Genomic DNA, 22,076 nt, shown 5'->3' on the forward strand with positions numbered 1-22,076 from the left:
AGGCTTGAGTTCTGAAAAATGGCTGGATATGCAGAGTTTTTTTTTGCACTGGAGCCGGGAGGTTGAGATGTCACCCTATAGAAGTTTAAGAAAAAAAGTTGGGATATGGATAGAGTCAGTGATAGCTGTCTTTTCCTTCGGATGACAGATTCTCAAGTGGACGGGCCACATTTTTCAGGTTAGAGGAGGAGAGAGATGTTCAAAAAAAAGGATATAAGTTGCAAATTGTTACACAGCGGGTGGTTTGGTTGTGGAATGAACTTCCTGAGGTGGATGTCGGTACAATTACAACGTTTAGTTAAGTACATGAAAAGGAAAGGGTTGGAGGGAGATAGGCCAGCAACAGGCAGCTGGGACGAGTTTAGTTTGAGATTATGGTTGGTGTCAACTGAAGGGTCAGTTTCCATGCTGTACAGCTCTGACAACACTATGGTTTTGATCCATTATTTAAGAAAGGCTGCAAGAGAAAGCCAGAGAACTGAAAGCCAATTAGCCCAACATCAGTGGTGGGTTAGTTGTGAAAGTGATTCTGCCAGACTGGAGTTACATTCATTTGTAAAGGCAAGGATTGATGAAAGATAGTCAGCAGGGCTTTGTGCAGACAAAGTCAAGTCTCACTAACTTGATGTCTTTTGTTGAACTGGTGACCAGACATTGTCTACACCAACGTCAGCAGGGCCTTTGACGGGATTTAGCATGATTTAGGGTGTAGGTTTGCTCGCTGAGCTGTAGGTTTGATAGCTGTATGTTTGATGTTTCGTTTCCTGGCTAGGTAACATCATCAGTGGTGACCTCCAAATAAAGCAAAGCTGTTATCTCCTGCTTGCTATTTATATCTTTCTCCTGGATGGGGTTCCTGGGGTTCGTGGTGAGCCCCATCCAGGAGAAAGATATAAATAGAAAGCAGGAAACAACAGCTTCGCTTAACTTGGAGGTCGCCACTGATGATGTTACCGTGCCCAGGTAACGAAACATCTGGATATCACACCTACAGCTCAGAGAGCAAACCTACATCCTAAACCTCAATCTGAGCAACAAACCTTCATAAACCTTGCATTTAGCATGATATACTGGTTCGTAAGATTAAATCACGTGATCAGGAAGAGCTAGTCAACTGGACACAAAATTGGCTTGACAGTAGGAGACAGGTGTTGGTGGGAGAGGGTTGTTGTTCAGACTGGAGGCCTGTGACCAGCGGTGTGCTACAAGGATCAGGGCTGGGACCACTGATGTGCATCATCTACATAAACGATTTGGTTGAGAATATTGGAGTCATTGTTAGTAATTTTGTGGATGATCAGATGAATGGTGTAGTGGGCAGTGAATACGGTTATCAAAGGGGATCTCGACCAACTGGGCCAGTGGACCAAGGCATGAAAGATGGATTTTAAATCAGGTATTGAGTGTTGTACTAACACAGATAATGGTACAGCCCTGGGTAGTGTTGTCGAACAGAGAGAGACCAAGAGGTGCAGTTACATTGTTCTTTGGAAGTAGCATCACAGGTGGACAGGGTGGGGAAAGTGGCATTTGGCACACTTGCTGTCATTGGCCAGCACTTTGATACATGAGTTGAAGATATTTGTAACATTGTCTTCAATATTTCCCTTGGACAGAGGAGGCTTATAAGGGGTGACCTTATAAAACCATACGGAGAGTAAGAATGGTGAATAGCCAAGGGTAAGTGAGTCCAAAACTAGAGGGTATAAACGTGAGGTGAGAGAACAAAGATTTAAAGAGGGAGCTGAGGGGCAACATCCACAGAGGATGGTGCATAGACGGAATGAACTGCCAGGGGCACATGGGAGAAACAAGAACAATTGCAACATGGAAAAGAAATTTAGGCAGGCACATGGAGAGGGGAAGGTTTGAAGGGATATGGGCCAAACACAGGCAAATGCGACTCATTCAGGTTTGGGGAAAATAGTCAGCATTGATGACTTGGACTGAAGGTTCAGTTTTCATGCAGCATGACCCTGTACCCAGTTAAAGAGGAGGAGAATACGGAGATAAGGCATGTTGTAGACACTGAAGCAAGGTATAGTGATAGGGATGGTAGTCTGCAATGCGGTGCATTTCAAATATGCGGAGGGCCTATATGGAAAAAAGGAGGTTACAGAGATAGGAAATGTTATAGGAGTTAAAAATTATTGAAGACACTGATCCACAAGATATACCATAGGTACAGTGTTGGAGAAAGTACACAGAACAGAAAGATCTCAGGCAGTATTCCCACCCTCTCGTGGGAGGCCTGCTTTCCCCTTTGTTGTACTGATGCTCACTAAGAGACCACAGGCCTAGATTGATAACTGTGAACTCTCTATGTTGTCTCAGTACAACGTAAGTTAAAGTAGACGTGGTGATTGAGCCAGAGTTGTGTCTGTACTGTGCTCTCCCTCCAGCACTGTACCTAAGTCATGTCCTGTTAACTGATGTTTGGATCCCTCACATTGCTGTCTGCTCTGTGCACTGTGAGTGATCTTACCTCACTGCAGGATTTATTGAAGGCTCTAGATCTCCCTGCACTTTGTCTCTCTGGGTGACCAACCATTTTCAATGGGGTGATGGATGAAACACACAGCAGCTGGGAAGTCTATTGAATCTCCCTGAGTACCAAAAGGCGACAGACAAATAGACAGAATGGATAATTACACTGATGTAGTGAAGGTTACACATGTAGAATGGCACTGAGTCCCACAGAGTCCGTGTACTGTTGCATCTCTCTCGATTGGAGAATTCTGTTGGCTCAGGATCTGGAGAAGCTGCAAGAGTGAGGGACACTGACAGATGCAGCAATTAGACTCACACAGTGAGGGATACCAAATGGAGAGATACTGAGTGATATCACCAGAGTTCAAGAAGGTGTTAGGATCAAACAATTGTGACAGAAGAAGATATTTAGCTTCATGATGCACTGGTATCAGGGCTCAGGCATGAGCAACGTGCGAGCAGGTGAAGTGATGGCCTAGTGGTATTATTGCTAGAGCATGTATCCACAACCTCAGCTAATGTTCAGGGGAGACAGGTTTGAATCCCACCATCTGAAGTGGTGGAATTTGAAATCAATAAATTCAAATATTATAATTAACCATCCATAAATATGTATGAAACCATTGCTGATGTACAAAAATCCCAAACACTTGTCCTTTCGAGAATGACATCTGCCCATCCTCACATGGTCTGCATGACATACCCACAGCAAAGTGTTTTCCAAATCCAAATAGAAAAAGGTGATGCATCGGAACAGCATGGGGATGTGGCTGAAGACAAGCAGAAAGGAACAGGCTGGGCCAGAGTGTAACTAAAACTCTACATTAACGAATTGGATTGTGATAGGAAATTGTGGAAAAGAGTACATAAACTTTTTTTCCGCATAGACAAAGTATCTTCAATAAGTTAGCTGGATTTGTGACACAGCTGAAAGAGACTTAGATACCAGAGAGATGTGGTTACAGGGGAAACAGAATGTGGAACATAAATATTCCATGGTTTACACCCTTGTGGAAACTCAGGCAAAATGGACAACGATAACAATATTGGCTAACAAAGGCGTTAGATCGAAAGCGCGGGGCGTGGGGGTGTGGGTTCCTTAAAAGTCAACGGGCAAACAATGGTCACAAAATATCCTTAGCAGATAACGTTCAGGATAAGCCACGAGATATTTAATAAGTACAGTTAGAGTAAGAGGATCCCCAACTAATCAGTGGGGCCTGTTAGAATCCAAAGGGACAATCTGTGCATGGAGTCAGAGGAAGCAGGTGAGGTCTTCAATGAATACTTCCCATCTGTATTCACACAGGAGAAAGACATTGTCGGGATTTCAGTTGGGATGGTGAGGTTCTGGAACATCTTATGATCAATGAGAAGGAGGCGTTAAATGTATTCACAGGAAATAAGGTGGATAAATTCCCAGTAACAATAAAATATATCCCAGGCAGTTATGGGAAGTAAGAGAGGAGATTGCTGGGGCCCTGGCGGGTATATTTTAAACTTTGCTGGCCACAGGTGAAGTGCTGAATGACTGGAGGATGGCGAATGTGGTTTATTTGTTCAAGAAGGGCAGCAGGGATAGGTCAGGTAATTACAGAGCAGATAGTCTGACAGCAGTGGGAGAGAAAATATTGGAAACAATTGTGAGGGACACGATGAATCAACATTCGAAAGGACAGGAATACATTAGGGATTGTCTGTATGGATTTGGTAGAGGACTGTCCTCTGATATTGATGAGGCCAGTGCAGATGGTATGGTAACATGGTGTTTATTAATGTCTTTGACAAGGTCTTTAATGGAATGCCGGTCCAAAAGGAAAGAGCCCATGGAATCCAAGGCAAGTTTGAAAATTAGATCCATAATTGGTGGAGCAGGTTTTTCACGACTGGAAAACTTTGCCCAGCGTGTGTACCACAGGGTTCTGTACAGGAACCATTGCTGGTTATTATGTACATTAATATCTCGGATGTGAAAGCAGAAGGTATCATTGGTAGATTTGCAGATGACATGAAAGGTGAGGGTGATGCCACAGTGAGGAGCATGGTCTCAGGCTGTAGTCTGATACTGATCAGATGATAAACTGAGCAGAGTAATGGCAGATGGAGTTTACTTCTGATCACTGTGAGGTAATGCATTGTGGGAAGTCTAATCAGCGAATGGTATCCATCATGACTGGGTAGGTCCGCCTGGAGTAATGAGGAATACAGGGACCTTGGTGGGCAAGTCACTGGATGTCTGAAGGTGTCAGCACAGGTAGACAGAGTGGGGAACACACCTGAACTGGGAAAGGAGGGGGAACCCATATCCTGGTGGGGAGAGTTGCTGGAGCTGCTCGAGAGGATTTAAAATCGTCTGGCAGGAATGTGGGACCGCAAACAGTCGTACAGCCCGAAAGAAGGTTGAGGCTGGTCTCGATGTTCAAGAGAGAAATTTAAATAGACAAGGCAGGCAAGAACATAGCAGGCAATGAGTGAAAATTGATGAATTAAACTGCATTTATTTCAATGCAAGGGGCCGCAGAGATAAGGCAGATGAACCCAGAGCATGGAAGGGAACATGGGACTGGGATACCATAGATATTACAGAAACACAGATAAGGGATGGACAGGACTGGCAGCTCAATGTTCCACGGGACAGAGGCAACAGGAAGGATAGAACAGGAGGCAAAACAGGAGGAGAGCTGGTGGTTTTAATTGTGGGAAAACATCACAGCAGTACGTCGAGGGAATATTCATTCAGGATCGCCCAGTTAAATGATATTAGTGGAACTGAGATATAAAAATTGGTCATCAGTTTGCTACGATTGTACTACAGCGATAGGCAATGGGAGATGAAAGAGCAAATATGTCAGGAGATCTCAGATATCTGTTAAAATGATAGCGTCGTAATGGTAGGGGATTTTAACCTTTCCAAACCTGGACTGGGATTGCTCCTGTGTTAAGCAGTTGGATGGAAGGAATTTGTTAAGTGTTCCAGAAACTCCCAGTCATTATGTAAATGACCCAACTGGAGAATGGGGCTAAACCTGACCTCCACTTGGGAAACAAGGTAGGGAACGGGACTGAGGTGTTAGCAGGGACGCACTTTGGAAAGTCACCAGATTTGTATTAGTTTGAAAATAGCGATGGAAAAGGACAGGCCTGGTCTACAAGTTCAAGTTATACAATGGAGCAAGATAGTCATGAATTTTTAAAGTAGATTTGGGGAGGCTACTTGCAGATAAAGGGAATTCTGGCAAGTAGGAATATTTTAAAACCGAGATAAAAGGAGTGTTCAGCGCCAGCGTGTTCCTGTTAGTGTGCAGCTCAATGCTGACTGAATTAGGAAACACTGGCTGAGTTTCGAGGCTACAGTCAAGAAGAAAGGGGGCACATGTCAGATATAACTGGCTGACTCAAGGGAATCCCTTCACGAGCATCGGGGCTGTAGAAATACATTTAGGATGGAAATCAGGAATGTAAAAAGGGGACACGAGATAGCTTTGGCAGAGAAAGTTAAGGAGAATCCAACGAGACTCTACAAGTGCATTAAGAGCAAAAGAAGAACTCGGGACAAACCCGGTCTCCTTAATGATCAATGAAGGCAACGATGTGTGAAACTACACGATCCGAAACAAATATTTCACTCTGGAACTTACTGTGGATAAAGACTGGGGCGCTCGGGGAACGAAACAGTGTTTGGCCTGACCACTATTGGAATTCTGTGTGCAATTCTGGTCTCAATGCTGTGGATGTTGTGGAACATGAAAGGGTTCATATGACCAAGGATTTGCCAGGGTTGTCGGGTTTGCACTGCAGGGAAAAGCTGAATAAGCTGGGACTGAATTCACTTGAACATGGGAGGCTGAGGAATTCCCTGATAAAGGTGTTTAAAATCATGATGGTCCTCGATAGGGTGAATAGACAAGGTATTTTCCCCAGGTTGGGGGGATTACAAACTGATAGGACATAGCTTTAAAGTTCGAGGGGAAATTTTCAAAGGGACCTAAAGGACAATTGGTTCCTGCAGAGTGTATGGAATAAGCTGCCAGAGGAAATAGTGGATGCTGATAGAAATACATTTAAAAGGCATGTGGATGGGTATATGAACAGGAAGGGTTCAGAGGGATATTGGCAAAATTGTGGCATGTGTGACCAGAAACGTCATGCCGGAGTTGGTCTGAAGGATCTACTTCTGTTCTGTACATCTCTGTGACTCAATGTCCTGAAATGTGTCCACATTATAGAAAAGGAGGTGCTGGAGGTTTTAATACACAAAGGTAGATAAATCCCCAGGACCTGATCAAATGTATATTAGGACATTGTGGGAAGCTTGTGAAGAAATTGTAGGGGCTCTAGCATAGATGTTTTTACCATAGAGAGCTATGCGTGATAGGCTGTTAGACTGGAGGGTGGCATTGTGGACAGTGAAGAAGGTTTTCTGAGATTACAAAGGGATCCTGATGAAATGTGTGAATGGCTGAAAAATAGTAGATGGAGTTCAATCTGAATAAATGTGAGGTAAGGCATTTGGTGCAACAAACACAGGCAGGACTTATACAATTAATGATCGGACCCTCGGTAGTGTGCTGTAGAACTTGGGGTTCAGGTACATAATTCTTTGAAGCTTGCAACATGGAGAGACAGGATGGTCAAAAAAAGGTGCTTGCCTCACTTACTTTCATTGCTCAGTCCTTTGGATATAGGAGTTGGGAAGTCACATTGAAATTATACAGGCCATTGCTGAGACCTCTTCTGGAATACTGTGTCCAGTTCTGGTCGCCCAGGCTATCGAAAGGATATTATTAAGCTGGAGAGGGTTCAGAGGAGGTTTACTGGGACGTGGATGGGTATGGAAGGTTTCAGTTATAAAGAAAGCCTGGAGAGATTGGTATTTTTTTCATTAAGGAGAAAGTGAGGACTGCAGATGCTGGAGATCAGTGCTGAAAATGTGTTGCAGGAAAAGCGCAGCATGTCAGGCAGCACCCAAGGAACAGGAAAATCGACGTTTCGGGCATCAGCCTGAAGAAGAGCTGATGCCCGAAACGTCAATTCTCGTGTTCCTTGGATGCTGCCTGACCTGATGCGCTTTTCCAGCAACACATTTTTTCACTGAAACCTGAAAGTTGACAGATGACCTCATAGAAGTTTATAAAGTAATGAGGGGGATAGATAGAGTTAATGGGAGTTGTCTTTTCCCATGGACAGGGGAGTTTCAAGACAAGGCACTACATTTTTAAGTTTAGAGGAGAGACATATAAAAAAGACACGAGAGGCACTTTGTTACACAGAGGGTGGGTTGTGTGTGGAATGAACTTCCCAAGGAAGGGGTGAACATGGGGACAATTACATGTTTAAAAGTCATTTGGATTACTCCAGGAATAGGAAAGGATTGAAGAGATATGATCCAGGAACAGGCAGGTGGGACGAGATCAGTTTTAGAGTATGGTTAGCACTAATCAACAGTGCGGTATGACTGTCGGACTGTGATTATAATATTGTGTCATTAATTAAGGAATGATGCAAGAGAAAGCCAGGGGTTTACAGACTGGTGAGCCAGACATCAGGGTGGGTCAGTTGTTGAAGTTCATTCTGAGAGGTATGACTTACTTGCAATGATAAAGATAAGGACTGATTACAGCCAGTAAGTATAGCTTAGCGCGTGAGAAAACCTCACAGCGCCAGAGACCCGGTTTCAATTCCCACCTCAGGCGACTCTCTGTGTGGAGTTTGCACATTCTCCCCGTGTCTGCGTGGGTTTCCTCCGGGTGCTCCGGTTTCCTCCCACACTCCAAAGATGTGCAGGTCAGGTGAATTGGCCATACTAAATTGCCCGTAGTATTAGGTAAGGGGTAGATGTAGGGGTATGGGTGGGTTGCGCTTCGGCGGGGCGGTGTGGACTTGTTGGGCCGAAGGGCCTGTTTCCACACTGTAAGTAATCTAATCTAATCTAAAAAACATGTCTCACAAACTTGAATGGAGTTTGTTCAAGATGTGACCAAGAAGATAGACGAAGGCAGAGTAAAGACGTCAAGGTGTTGCATGATACATTGGTAAGTAAGGGTAGATCACAAGGGATCAGGGAGAGCTCGCCAACTGGATACACAATGGGATGACAGTGGGAGACAGAGAGAGGTGGGAGAGGGTTGTTGTTCAGACTGGAGGCCTCTAACCAGCAGTCTGCTTTCAGGATTGGTGCACCATTTACATTAACAATCTCAGTGAAAAAAAAGCAGTCTCTGTTAGTATGTTTGCCGATACCAAGATTAGTGGAAGAGTCGGCAGGGAATATAGTTATCGAAGGGGATGTTAATCAACTGGGCTAGTGGGCCAAGGAATGAAAGATGGAATTAAATTAAGGTGCTGGATTTAGTTAACTCAAACCAGGGAGGACAAATACAGTTAATGGTCGGGTCCTGGACTATGTTGTTAAAGAGGAAGAGACCAAGGGGTGCAGTAACATGGTTAGTTGGAAGTGCCATCACAGGTGGACAGAGTGGTGGGGAAATCAGCATTTGGCACACTTGTCTTCATTGGTCAGAGCACTGAGTACATGAGTTGGAGATATTGGTAACACTGTCGTCAATATTTCTCCTGGGCAGACGAGGCCACGGGGTGACCTTATAAAGTTTTATGAAACCATGTAGGGTCTATGTAAGGTGAATTGCCAAGGGTAGGTGAGTCCAAAGCTAGAGGCATAAACGTGAGGTGACAGAGCAAGTATTTAAAGAGGGAGCTGAGGGGTAACATTATCCACAGAGGATGGTGCATAGACGGAATGGACTGCCAGAGGAAATGGTAAAAACAAGTACAATTACAACATGGAAAAGACACTCGGGCAGGTACATGGAGAGGAGAAGATTTGAAGCGCTGTGGGCCAAACACAGGCAAATGCAACTCATTCCATTTAGGAAACCTCGGCCAAAGAGTCATGCAGCACAGAAACAGACCCTATGTCTCCAGTTGTTGGAGGAGGAGGAGACTATCGAGACACGGCATTTTGTAGAGACTGAAGAAAGTTCCAGCGATACGGATGGTCATCTGGACTGGAGGTTTCAAATATGTGAAATAATTGGTGAGAGGGGAGGAGATGACAGAGATAGGAACTGTTATAGGAGTTAGAATGATTGAAGACACTGGTCCTCAATACAAGCCATAGATACAGTGTTGGAGAGGGAATAGGGAACAGGAAGATCCCAGGAAGCATTACAACCATCTCGTGGGAGGCCTGCTTTCCCCTCTATTGTCCTGATGCTCACCAAGACAGCACATGCCTGGATTGAAAACTGGGAACTCTTGATGCTGTCTCAGTACAAAACCAAACTTAAAGTAAAGGTGGTGACTGAGCCTGGTGTGGGTCTGGACTGTACTCACTCTCCAGTACTATATTTATGTCATGTCTTGTTAGCTGATGTTTGGAGCCATCTCATTGCTCTCTGCTCTGTGCACTGGAATGATCTTACCTGGCGGCAGGATTTATTGAAGGCTCCCGACCTCCATGACCTTTGTCTCTCTGACTAACCAACCAGCAATTGGCAAGTCTATTGAGTCGTGAACTCCCTGAGTACCTGTAGAAGACACAGAAACAGGCAGAATGGGAAATTTGACTGATGCGGTGAGGGTTACACATGTAGAATGGCATTGAGCCCCACAGAGAACTGGAAAATCCCAGTCTCCAATCCTGGCCTGTGCTGCCTCATCTCTCTGGAGTGGAGAATTCTGTTGGCTCAGGTTCTGGAGTAGCTGCAAGAGTGAGAGGCGCTGACAGAAGCAGCAATGAGACTCACACAGTGAGGTATACCACATGGAGAGATACTGAGGCATATCACCAGAGTGCAGGATTAAACAATTGCGCAGGAAGAAAGGGTTTTGATTCATGTTGCAGTGGAATGCGCAACCTGTGAGCAGGCGATATGACGGCCTAATGGCATTATTGTGAGACAATTCATCCAGAAACTCAGCAAATATTCTCTGTACACAGGTTCAAATCCCACCATTGCAAATGTTTGGATGTGAATTAAATGTTTCAAAAAAGATTAGATTAAAAACCTATAAGTGAGAATTAAATAATTGCTGATGTTAAGAAATATCCATAGAGTGCATTCAAGTCTAAAGTGAAGTAATCTAAGATGGATCTGGGATATCACAGGTATTACAGAACAACAGCTGAGGGAGGGATAGGACAGGCAGCTCAATGTTCCAGGGGACAGATGCCGCAGGAAGGACAAAAGGGGAACTGAGAGAGGAGGAGAGCTACTGGTTCTGATGGGGTGAACCATCACAGCAGGACTGAGATAGGATACTCCTGTGGGATCGCCCAGTGAAGCTGTATTCATGGAATTAATTGTTCGAAAAGCGCAGCAGGTCAGTATGACTGAAGAAGGGCTTATGCCCGAAACGTCGATTCTCCTGTTCCTTGGATGCTGCCTGACCTGCTGCGTTTTTCCAGCAACACATTTTCAGCTCTGATCTCCAGCATCTGCAGTCCTTACATTCTCTTCGTGGAATTCATCAATAACAATGGGTCTTCCCTTTCCTCTGATTGTTCCACAGACCCCAAAGCCCCGCCCTCCTGCAACTTGACCTTCTGAAGATGGCGGCCCTCAGGCCCGTGCTCCCTCTTCCCTCAAACAAATGGCGGCCGTGATCCTGGGCCGTTTCCCTGATCAGAGACCGCCACATCCTGACCCGGGCCTGAAGGGTCTTTTTCGGGGTTTATAACCCTTACTTGGAACTTGTGAATTCTCTCACCTCCTTTCTCCCAGTGAGGCTACCACACACCGGCTCTGAGCGCCACTCTTTGAAGCCGATCGCAGCCGCTGCCGGAGAAACTAGCTCCATGTCTCTCTGTCCTGGTCAATGTGACACTGCGCATGCTCCACATAGAAAGCAAACTACGCGTGCATCTGCAGTTATCAATGAGTTTACAGAGAATATTCATACCTGCACAGAATCATGGGCGAAATATTAGTCATTAACAATTGCTCTGTCGAGTTATAGTCATGGCGCTATCTAGCATGTAAATAGACTGGTCGCTTCAATTTAACCATACCGGCCAGGTATGTAAATTACCAATTGTTCTGGAAGTTTGAAAAGAGATTTCTTACTCGAGTTGTTCAAATCGTTTGGAAATATGTACGTTATCAGATTTGCATCTCAACTATTTCTTAAAATTTCACATAGATTTTTGAGAGAGGTTTAATGCTCCACTATGTTAATGAGAATTATCAATCCTGCAAAACAGTTTGCTTTCTGACCAATCTTGAAGCGTTTACTCCCCGAGAATTCTTTGGCCCCGCTCCTCACTCACTTCTGGTTGGACGTAAAAACAATAACTGCAGATGCTGAAAACCAAATACTGGATTAGTGGTGCTGGAAGAGCACAGCAGTTCAGGCAGTATCCAAGAGGCAGCGAAATCGACGTTTCGGGCAAAAGCCCTTCATCAGGAATGAAACGGACCGGCCGCTGCTCGGTCATCAGTTCCGCCCCTTCCTCCCAATTGTAGAGTTGATTCAGACATGACTCAGCACAAGAAACAAGAAGGGACAAGGGAAGTTAGAGTCGATGTCTTGTGATGTAGTGAAAATATCCCGAATCTTGGATCGAGAGGCTTGAGTTCAATTCACAACTAGTGCAGGTGTGTGTAATAACTACCTTGAACAGGTACATTAGGAAAAACAAGGGATGTTAGGAACAGAGGAAAAAATATATAAAACACATACAATGTGGTGGGTCTCTCAATGCTCAGAAGATTTCAGTCGTTACCAAGTGTTTCAGGGCACCATTGGGTCCCAATACAGACTGTTACCCTCCACCTTGTGCACAGCCAGATACCACGATTGTGGGGCAGAGTGTTGCGGTGGGATATGGAGGTGCTTTTGTAGAATTTCCTGTTTTAAAGTTGAAAATAGGTGAGAAGGTGTAGGGTTTTGTATGGAGTTACCTATTCCCCTCCTGTTGCAGCATCATATTATTGCCCTGACTCTACCTCGTACATTGTTGGCAGAGATCGCTGACATTTTGAAAGCCCACAATACAAGATCCATCACCCTGTTTAAGACAGCAGAAATCTCTTGTAGCACTATAGTTATAGAACAATACAGTGCAGAACAGGCCCTTCGGTCCTTGATGTTGCGCCGACCTGTGAATTATTCTCAGCTCGTCCCCCTACACTATCCCAAAATCACCCATGTGCTTAAGTAAAGGATTGTTTAAATTTCCCTAATGTGGCTGAATTAACTACATTAGCAGGTAGAGCATTCCATACCCTAACCACTCTCTGAGAAAAGACCCTGCCTCTGACATCTGTTTAAATCTATCACCCCTCAATTTGTAGTTGTACCCCTCATACATGCTAGTGTCATCATCCTAGGAAAAAGACTTTCACTGTCTACCCTATCTTATCCTCTGACCATCTTGTATGTCTCTACCAAATCCCCTCTTAGTCGCTTCTTGCCAATGAGAACAGGTTCAAGTCTCTCAACCTTTCCTCATAAAACCTTCCATCCAGACCAGGCAACATCCTGGTAAATCTCCTCTGCTCTATTTCAAATGATTCCACATCCTTCCCGTACAATGGGCACCAAAACTGCATACAATATTCCAAGTATGGCCGCACCAGCATTTTGTTCAGTTGCAGCATGATATTGCAGCTCCGGAACTCAATCCCTCTATGAATGAAACCTAATACATCGTATATTGCCTTAACAGTACTATCCACCTGGGTGGCAACTTTCAGGCATCTATGTACATGGACTCCACCATCCCTCTGCACACCCACACGACCAAGAATCTTTCCATTAACCCAGTACTCTGCCTTCCTGTTATTCTTCTCAACGGCATCACCTTACATTTAGCTGCATGTAACTCCATTTGCCACCTCTCAGCATAATTCTGCACTTTATCCAAGTCCACCTGCAATCTGTAACATTCTTCCACACTGTCCACTCCACGGACTTTAGTGTCGTTTGCAAGTTTACTGATCCAGCCACCTATGCCTGCATCTACGTCATTTATAAAAATGAAAAACAGCAGTGGTGCCAAAACAGATACTTGTGGCACACCACGACTAACCCGATTCCAGGCTGAATATTTTCCATCAGCCACCACTCGCTGCCTTCTTTCAGAAAGCCAGTTTCTAATCCAAACTGCTAATTCACTCTCCATTTCATGTCTCTGCATTTTCTCCAACAGCCTACCATGTGGAACCTTATCAAAGTCTTTACTGAAGTCCATGTATATCATGTCAACTGCCTTGGTCACCTTCTCAAAAAACTCAGAGGTTTCTGAGACATGACCAGCCCTTGACGAAACCATGTTGACTATCTGAAATCAAATTGTTGTTTGCTCATTGATTATAAATCCTATCTCTTATAATCCTTTCCAAAACCTTTCCTACAACACAAGTAAGGCTCACTGGTCTATAATTACCTGTGTCATCTCCATTGCCCTTCTTGATCTCTCCATTGCCCTTCTTGATCAAGGGCACAACATTTGCAATCCTTCAGTCCTCTAGTACCAAACCTGTAGAGAATGAAGACTCAAATATCAAAGCCAAAGTCTCTGTTGTCTCCTCGCTCGCTTCCCAGAGAATCCTCAGATAAATCTCATCCAGCCGAGTGGAATTGTCTACTTTCTGGAATTGATAACACCTGATCGTAACTGACCTCGATCCTTTCTCGTCTAATATATTGTACCTCATTCTTCTCCTCTCCAATATTCTCCTTTTCCTGAGTGAAAACTGATGAGAAATGTTCATTTAGCACCTCACCGATCTCCAGAGGGTCCACACTGAACTTCCAACTTCTGTCTTTGACTGGCCATATTCCTACCCTATGCTTTTGTTCCTCACATACCTATAGAAAGCTTTAGGGTTCTCCTTTATTCTATTCACTAAAGACTGCTCGTGTCCTCTCTTTGCTCTAAAATCTCTCTTTAAATCCTTCCTATCTGATATGTAACTCTCCATTGCCTCATCTGTACCATCTCTGCTCATCAACACATAAGCCTCCTTCTTCTTCTGAACAAGAAATGCAGTATACCATGGTTTCCTTACCTTATCACTTCCTTCCTGCCTGACAGGGACATACCTGTCAAGGATATGTAATATCTGTTCATTAAACCAGCTCCACATTTCAATAGTCTGCATCCCCTGCATTTTGCGACCCCATTCTATGCATCCAAATTCTTGCTGAATCACATTATATTTGCCCCACCCAATCGATAAGGTGGAGGTTAAATAGGTTGTTTCCGGAGTTGAGGGGTTTGGCTTAACAGTAGATTGGTAATATATTCATTGGAATTCAGAAGAATGGAAAAATATAAAATAATGAATGGAATGGATAAAATAGAAGTAGAGAGGATGTTGCCACTGGCAGGTGAAGCTAGGACAAGAGGGATCATCTCAAGATTAGAGGCAGCAAATGTAAGACTGAATTGAGAAGGAACTTCTTGACCTCTATGGAATTCATTGCCCAGGGAAGTAGTTGATGCTAGTTCAGTAAACTTATATAATGCTAAGGTAGGTGTTTTAAAAAAGAAATAATTAATGAAGGGATACGGTGAGAATGTGAGTAAATGGTTCTGCATCCACAAAATGATCAGCCATGATCTTATTGAATGGCAGAGCAGGCTCAAAGGGCAGGATGGCCTTCCCCTGTTCCTCGTTCTTCTGTTATGTTATGCATTCCTCCCTCACTCGACTTGGAAGTGCTGGTTCTGGATTAGTGGTGCTGGAAGAGCACAGTAGTTCAGGCAGCATCTGAGGAGCAGAAAAATCGACGTTTCGGGCAAAAGCCCTCCATCAGGAATAAAGGCAGAGAGCCTGAAGTGTGGAGAGATAAGCGAGAAGAAGTTGGGGAGAAAGTAGCCGAGAGTACAATAGGTGAGTGGGGGAGGGGATGAAGGTGATAGGAGGAAAAGAAGATCGGCATGTAGGACAATTCAAGGGGACAGTGCTGAGCCAGAATTTTGGAACGAGGGTGAGGTGGGGGAATGGGGAAATGAGGAAACTGTTGAAGTCCACATTGTTGCCCTGGGGTTGAAATGTGGACTTCAACAGTTTCCTTATTTCCTCTTCCCACACCTCACCCTAGTTACAAACTTCCAGCTCAGCAATGTCCCCTTGACTTGTCCTACCTGCCTATCTTCTTTTCCACCTATCCACTCCACCCTCCCCCCGCCCCATCACCTTCCTCCCCTCCCCCATTCAACTATTGTACTCTATGCTACTTTCTTCCCACCCCCACCCTCCTCGAGCTCATCTCTCCACGCTTCAGGGTGTCTGCCTTTATTCTTGATGAAGGGATTTTGCCTGAAACGTCGACTTTACTGCTCCTCGGATTCTGCCTGAACTGCTGTGCTCTTCCATCACCACGAATCCAGAATCGAGTTTCCAGCATCTGCAGTCATTGTTTTTACCGAAAAGGTGCTGGTGTTGGATTAGGATGGACAAAATTCAAATTCACAGAAAACCATGTTATAGTCTCATGCGTTCATTTGGAAGTACGAACTTTGCTGCTTCTTCATCAGGTGGTTGTGTGATTTTTAACTTTGTCCCTCACTCTTGTAATTGATAAAGAGCAACAAAAGTCATGAAGCAGTGTGCATGCTCTAGCCAACAATCGGGCCCAGGTGGGAGGTGGTTGAGCAATTCATCAACTTCACACAGTGGTTAGCACTGCTGCCTCACAGCGCCAGAGACCTGGGTTCAATTCCCGCCTCAGGTGACTGACTGTGTGGAGTTTGCACGTTCTCCCCGTGTCTGCGTGGGTTTCCTCCGGGTGCTCCGGTTTCCTCCCACAGTCCAAAGATGTGCAGGTCAGGTGAATTGGCCATGCTAAATTGCCCGTAGTGTTAGGTAAGGGGTAGATGTAGATGTAGGGGTATGGGTGGGTTACGCTTCGGCGGGGCGGTGTGGACTTGTTGGGCCGAAGGGCCTGTTTCCACACTGTAAGTAATCTAATCTAATCTAATTCATCAACACATTCCACCCTGACCTTAAATTTACCTGGACCACCTCTGACACCTCCCTCCCCTTCCTGGACCTCTCCATCTCCATTAATGACTACCGACTTGACACTGACATTTTTTACAACCCAACGACTCCCACAGCTACCTGGATTAGACTTCTTTCCACCCTACCTCTTGCAAATTTGCCATCCCATATTCCTAATTCTTCCGGCTCCGCCGTATCTGATCCCAGGAGGACCAGTTCCACCACAGAACACACCAGATGGCCTCCTTCTTTAGAGACGACAATTTCCCATCCCACGTGGTTAAAGGTGCCCTCCAATGCAACTCGTCCACATCCCGCACCTCCGCCCTCAGACCCCACCCCTCCAACCGTACCAATGACAGAATGCCCCTGGTGCTCACCTTCCACCCTCCCAACCTTCGCAAAAACCAAATCATGCACCGACATTTCCGCCACATCCAAACAGACCCCACCACCAGGGATATATTTCCCTCCCCACCCCTTTCTGCCTTCTGCACAGACCGTTCCCTCTGTGACTATCTGGTCAGGTCCACGCCCCCCTACAACCCACCCTCCCATCCTGGCACTTTCCCCTGCCACCGTAGGAACTGTAAAACCTGCGCCCACACCACCTCCCCTACCTCTATCCAAGGCCCTGAAGGAGCCTTCCACATCCAAATTTTTACTTGCACATCCACCAATATCATTTATTGTATCCGTTGCTCCCGATGCGGTCTCCTGTACATTGGACAGACTGGGCGCCTCCGAGCAGAAGCACTTCAGGGAATATCTCCGGGACACCCGCACCAATCAACCACACCGCCCCGTGGCCCAACATTTCAACTCGCTCTACCACTCTGCCGAGGGCATGGAGGTCCTGGGCCTCCTTCAACCCCAATCCCTCACCATCAGACGCCTGGAGGAAGAGCGCCTCATCTTCCGCCTCGGAACACTTCAACCCCAGGGCATCAATGTGGACTTCAACAGTTTTCTCATTTCCCTTTCCCCCACCTCACCCGAGTTCCAAACATCCAGTCAGCAATGTCCCCATGACTTGTCCTACCTGCCTATCTCGTTTTCCACCTATCCACTCCACCCTCTCCTCCCTGACCTATCACCTTCATCCCCTCCCCAATTCACCCATTGTACTCTATGCTACTTTCTCCCCACCCCCACCCTCCTCTAGCTTATCTCTCCACGCTTCAGGCTCACTGGCTTTATTCGGGCTTTTGCCCGAAACGTCGATTTCGCTGCTCCTTGGATGCTGCCTGAACTGCTGTGCTCCTCCAGCACCACTAATCCAGAATCTGGTTTCCAGCATCTGCCGTCATTGTTTTTACCCCGGGTTAATGATGGAAAGGCAGGGGTAGAGCTGGAGGACCTGGTGGGGCAGTTTTTCCTCCAGTCAATCAGTGAATGAGGGGCGGGACTTGACTATACCACGTGATCATTCTCGCGGTCGGCGCGGATGTTGGGGATGTATGTGCGGAGACCTGTCGGTAAGGAAAGAAATAAACAGCAGGAAGTGGGAGGAAAATGGTGTTGCTATGGTCTAAGAGGTTTTACAATAATTTGGTACACATTCGAAAATACAAATTTGAAACTTACAGTCTCATTTTTGAAGCAAACGGGAAAATGCCTCGTTGAGTAATCGGCCCGAGTGAGCGCCGCCATCTTTATTCGAGGCAACGATTCACTGGACACGTGCGCGGCCGCCAGCTTTGTAGGGAGCAAAGTTCAGAGGGATGTATGTACAGCCTTCCCTGGTAAAAAGAGTCATAGGGCAGTATTTACACAGAGCACATTCACACCCAGAGAGATGGACTTTTTTCTGGATTTGTTTCGTTGTTCATTGAAATGATTTACATTTGAATAGAGGCCGAATAGTTAGTAAGTTTGCAGGTGACACCAAAATTGGAGGTGTTGTGGACAATGAAGCAGGTTATCTCAGAGTACAGTGGGATATTGATCAGATGGGCCAATGGGCTGAGGAGTGGCAGATAGGATTTAATTTAAATAGATTAGGTTAGGATATCTGGTTTCCATTGGTTGGACCGAAGAAGTCTGTTTCTGTGCTCAACATCTTTGACTGTGGGATCATAAAAGTGAACTCTGCTCTGGTTCACCTCTGGGTTCTCTGATGTCCACTTGTTCATTATCTAGCTTCCTCAGTCTCTCATGGGTGTATTTTTGGTCTGCATAGTATTTTACAATTAATTTCACAGCTGTTTTGTAAATGAATTGAAAAATGTAGAGCTGGAAAAATCCAGCAGGCCAGGCAGCATCCGAGGAGCAGGGGAATTGACGTTTCGGGCATAAGCCCTTCTTCAGGAATGTAAATGAATTGTCCACTGCTGCCCGGCTCCTGACCATACGCTGTTCCATTATCAGGTTTTTTTTCCACAATATCTTTGACAGACAAGAATTCATTTTTCCAATACGCGAGTGCATTTTCCTTCAATTTCTGACAGTCCAATTCTGCCCCATTCCCATTCCCTGTAATTCATATTGCAATCCTTGAAACATCAACTGTGTATTTCTCCTTCCACAGAAACCCGTGATCAAGGCCAAAGCCTTGTTGCCTGTGGAGAGGGTGATGTTTGACTGCCTTGTACTGCTGCAGTTTGTATGGTGAAGGTGGTTGGGTAAGAGACATTACAGATAGGGAGGGTGTTCAGAATGGAGGAGATTAGAGATTGGAGGATGTTGCATAGATTGAGATGTTTTTGATACCAGAGATAGTGATAGCTCTGAGGCTAGAGAGGAATTATAGAGATAAGGATGAGTTGTTAGTTTTCCCAACCCGACCTCTTTACTGATAATGATTGTTTCTCTGTCCTCATCTGCCATTGCCTCCATAGGCCTGTGACAATGAGAGTACGCAGACAGTATGTTCCCGTTAAGGCCAAGGCTGGGAGGTGTCAAGAATGCTGCATGACCTGAGAAATTGAGGCTCTGGTCAAGAAAATGAAGAAAGGATATGGAGGTACAGAGCACTGGGTTTGAGTGAGTCCCGAGGGGACTATAAGGGCAGTAGGAGATTACTCGCGGGAAACCAGAAGGCAGAAAAGGGGACATGAGACAGCGTTGGGAAATAGGTTTACGGAGAATCCAAAGAGATTCTACAAATACACTAAAGACAAAAGAATAACTAGGCAGAGAAGAGCGACCCTCAAAGATCAACAAGACTGTCTATGGAACAGCAGGAGGTGGGAGAGGTTCTGTAATTCTTTCATTTCAGATTTTACTGAAAGGGGATATAAAAGTTAGAGAAGTTGGAGAAATTAATAGTGATAACTTGGCAAGTGTACATATTACAGAGGAGGTCGGACTGGATGACTTAAAATGCATAAAGGTGGATAATTCCCTGGAATATGATCAGGTGTATCCCAGAACTTTGTGGGTAATTAGAGAAGCTTTTGCTGGGCCCTTCGCTGCGATATTTGTATCATCAAACGCCACAAGTGAGGTGCTAGAAGACTGGCGCCATTATTTGAGAAAGGTGGTAAGGAAAAGCCAGGGAACTATAGACTGGTGAGCCTGAAGTCAGTGGCAGAGAAGTTGTTGGAAGGGATTCTCAGGGAGAGGATTTACAAGTCATTGGAAAAGCAAGAAATGATTAAGGAGAGTCAGCATGGCTTTGTGCATTGAAATCAGTAACTTGACTTGAGAAAGACACAAATTTTCACATAACACACTGGTTAGCAGGTTCAGTACCATAGAATTCTGGCGGAACTAGCTGTTTGGATACGGAATTGTCTGGAAGGTCAAAGAATTATCGATGGACAGCACAGAAACAGAGACCCGTCAGTCCAACCAGTACATGCTGATCACATATCCCAACGCAATCTAGTCCCACCTGTCAGCACCCGGCCCATATCCTTCCTATTCATATACACATGAAGATGCCTTTTAAATGTTCCAATCGTAATGGCCTCCACCGCTTCCTCTGGCAGCTCATTCCATACACGTACCACCCTGTGTGTGAAAACGTTGCCTCTCAAGACTTTTTAAATTCTTTCCCCTCATACCATAAACCTATGCCCTCTAGTGCCGGTTCCCCCACGCCAGGGAAAAGACGTTGTCTATTTATCCTATCCATCCATCTCAGGTTTTTATCTACATCAATAAGATCACCTCTCAGCATCCGACGCTGCGGGAAAACAGCCCCAATCTATTCAACCTCTATTCAACCCCCAGCCTAGCTCAAATCCTCCAACCCTGGCAACATTCTTGTAGATCTTTTCTGAACCCTTTCAAGTTTCACAACATCCTTCCAATAGGAGGGAGAACGGATTTGTACGCAACATTCCAAAAGTGGCCTAAACAATGATTGATATAACTGACGAAAGGTAGTGGATCCAGCAGTGATCCTTGTAACACTCCACTAGTCACAGGCCTCCAGTCTAAAAAGCAACCCTCCATCACAACCCTCTGTCTTCTGCCTTTGAGCCAGTTCTGTATCCAAATGGTTAGTTCTCCCTGTATGCCATGAGCTCTAACCTTGCTCAGCAGTCAGTGTCATAGTGGAGGGTACTTTTTGGACAGGAAGCCTGTGATGAGCAATATGCTGTCAGGCTGGGTGCTGGGTCCACTGCTTTTTGCCATTTAAATAAATGATTTCTTTGTGAATATAGGAGCTATGGTTAGTAGGTTTACAATAGACACCAAAATTGGAGGTGCAATGGACAGCAAAGTTATCTGAGAGTACAATAAGACTCTGATCAAATGGGCTGAGGAGTGGCAGATGCAGTTTAATTTCGATAAATGTGAGGTTCTTCATTTTGGAAAAGCAAATCAGGGCAGGATTTATACACTTAATGGGAAGGTCCTGGGGAGTGTTGCTGAACAAAGAGATCTTGGAGTGCAGGTTCATAGTTCCTTGAAAGTGGAATGATAGATAGGCATGGTAGTGAAGAAAGTGTTTGGTGTACTTGCCTTTATTGGTCTGTGCATTGAGTACAGGAGTTCTGGCGTCATTTTGCGGCTGTACAGGACATTCATTCAGACACTTCTGGAATTCTGCTTTCAGTCCTGGTCTCCCGCTATCGGAATGATATTGTGAAACTTGAAAGGATTCAGAAAAGATGCAAAGATGTTGCCAGGGTTGAGGGATTGGGCGAGAGGGAGAGGCTGAATAGACTGAGGCTGTTTTCACTGGAGACTGGAATTCTGAGAGGTGACCATAGAGATTGATAAAATCGTTCGGGGCATGGATAGGGTAAACAGCCAGGGTCTTATTCCTGTTTAGGTGAGTCCAAAACTAGAAAGCACAGGCATGAGGGAAAATATTGAAAAGGGATATTAGCGGCAAAGTTTCAAGCTGAACGTAGTATGTGTATGGAATGAGCTGCCAGAGAAAGTGTGGAGGCTGGTAAAGTTACAACATTTAAAAGACATCTCACTGGGTATGTGATTGGGAAAGGTTAAGAAGGCTATGGGCCAAATGCTGGATTATGGGACGAGGTTAATTTAGGATATCTGGTCAGCATGGACAAGTTGGACTGAAGGGTCTGTTTCTGTGCTGTACATCTCTATGGCAGTAATAAATTAAAATTAAGATAGGTTTATCTTTTATGGAGAGTTAGCTGAAGGCCAGACAATTCTCCTTGGAGCTGAGAAGGTTAAGCA

The sequence above is a fragment of the Chiloscyllium punctatum genome, chromosome 24 (genome assembly GCF_047496795.1).
Source record: "Chiloscyllium punctatum isolate Juve2018m chromosome 24, sChiPun1.3, whole genome shotgun sequence".
NCBI classification, from domain to species: domain Eukaryota; kingdom Metazoa; phylum Chordata; class Chondrichthyes; order Orectolobiformes; family Hemiscylliidae; genus Chiloscyllium; species Chiloscyllium punctatum.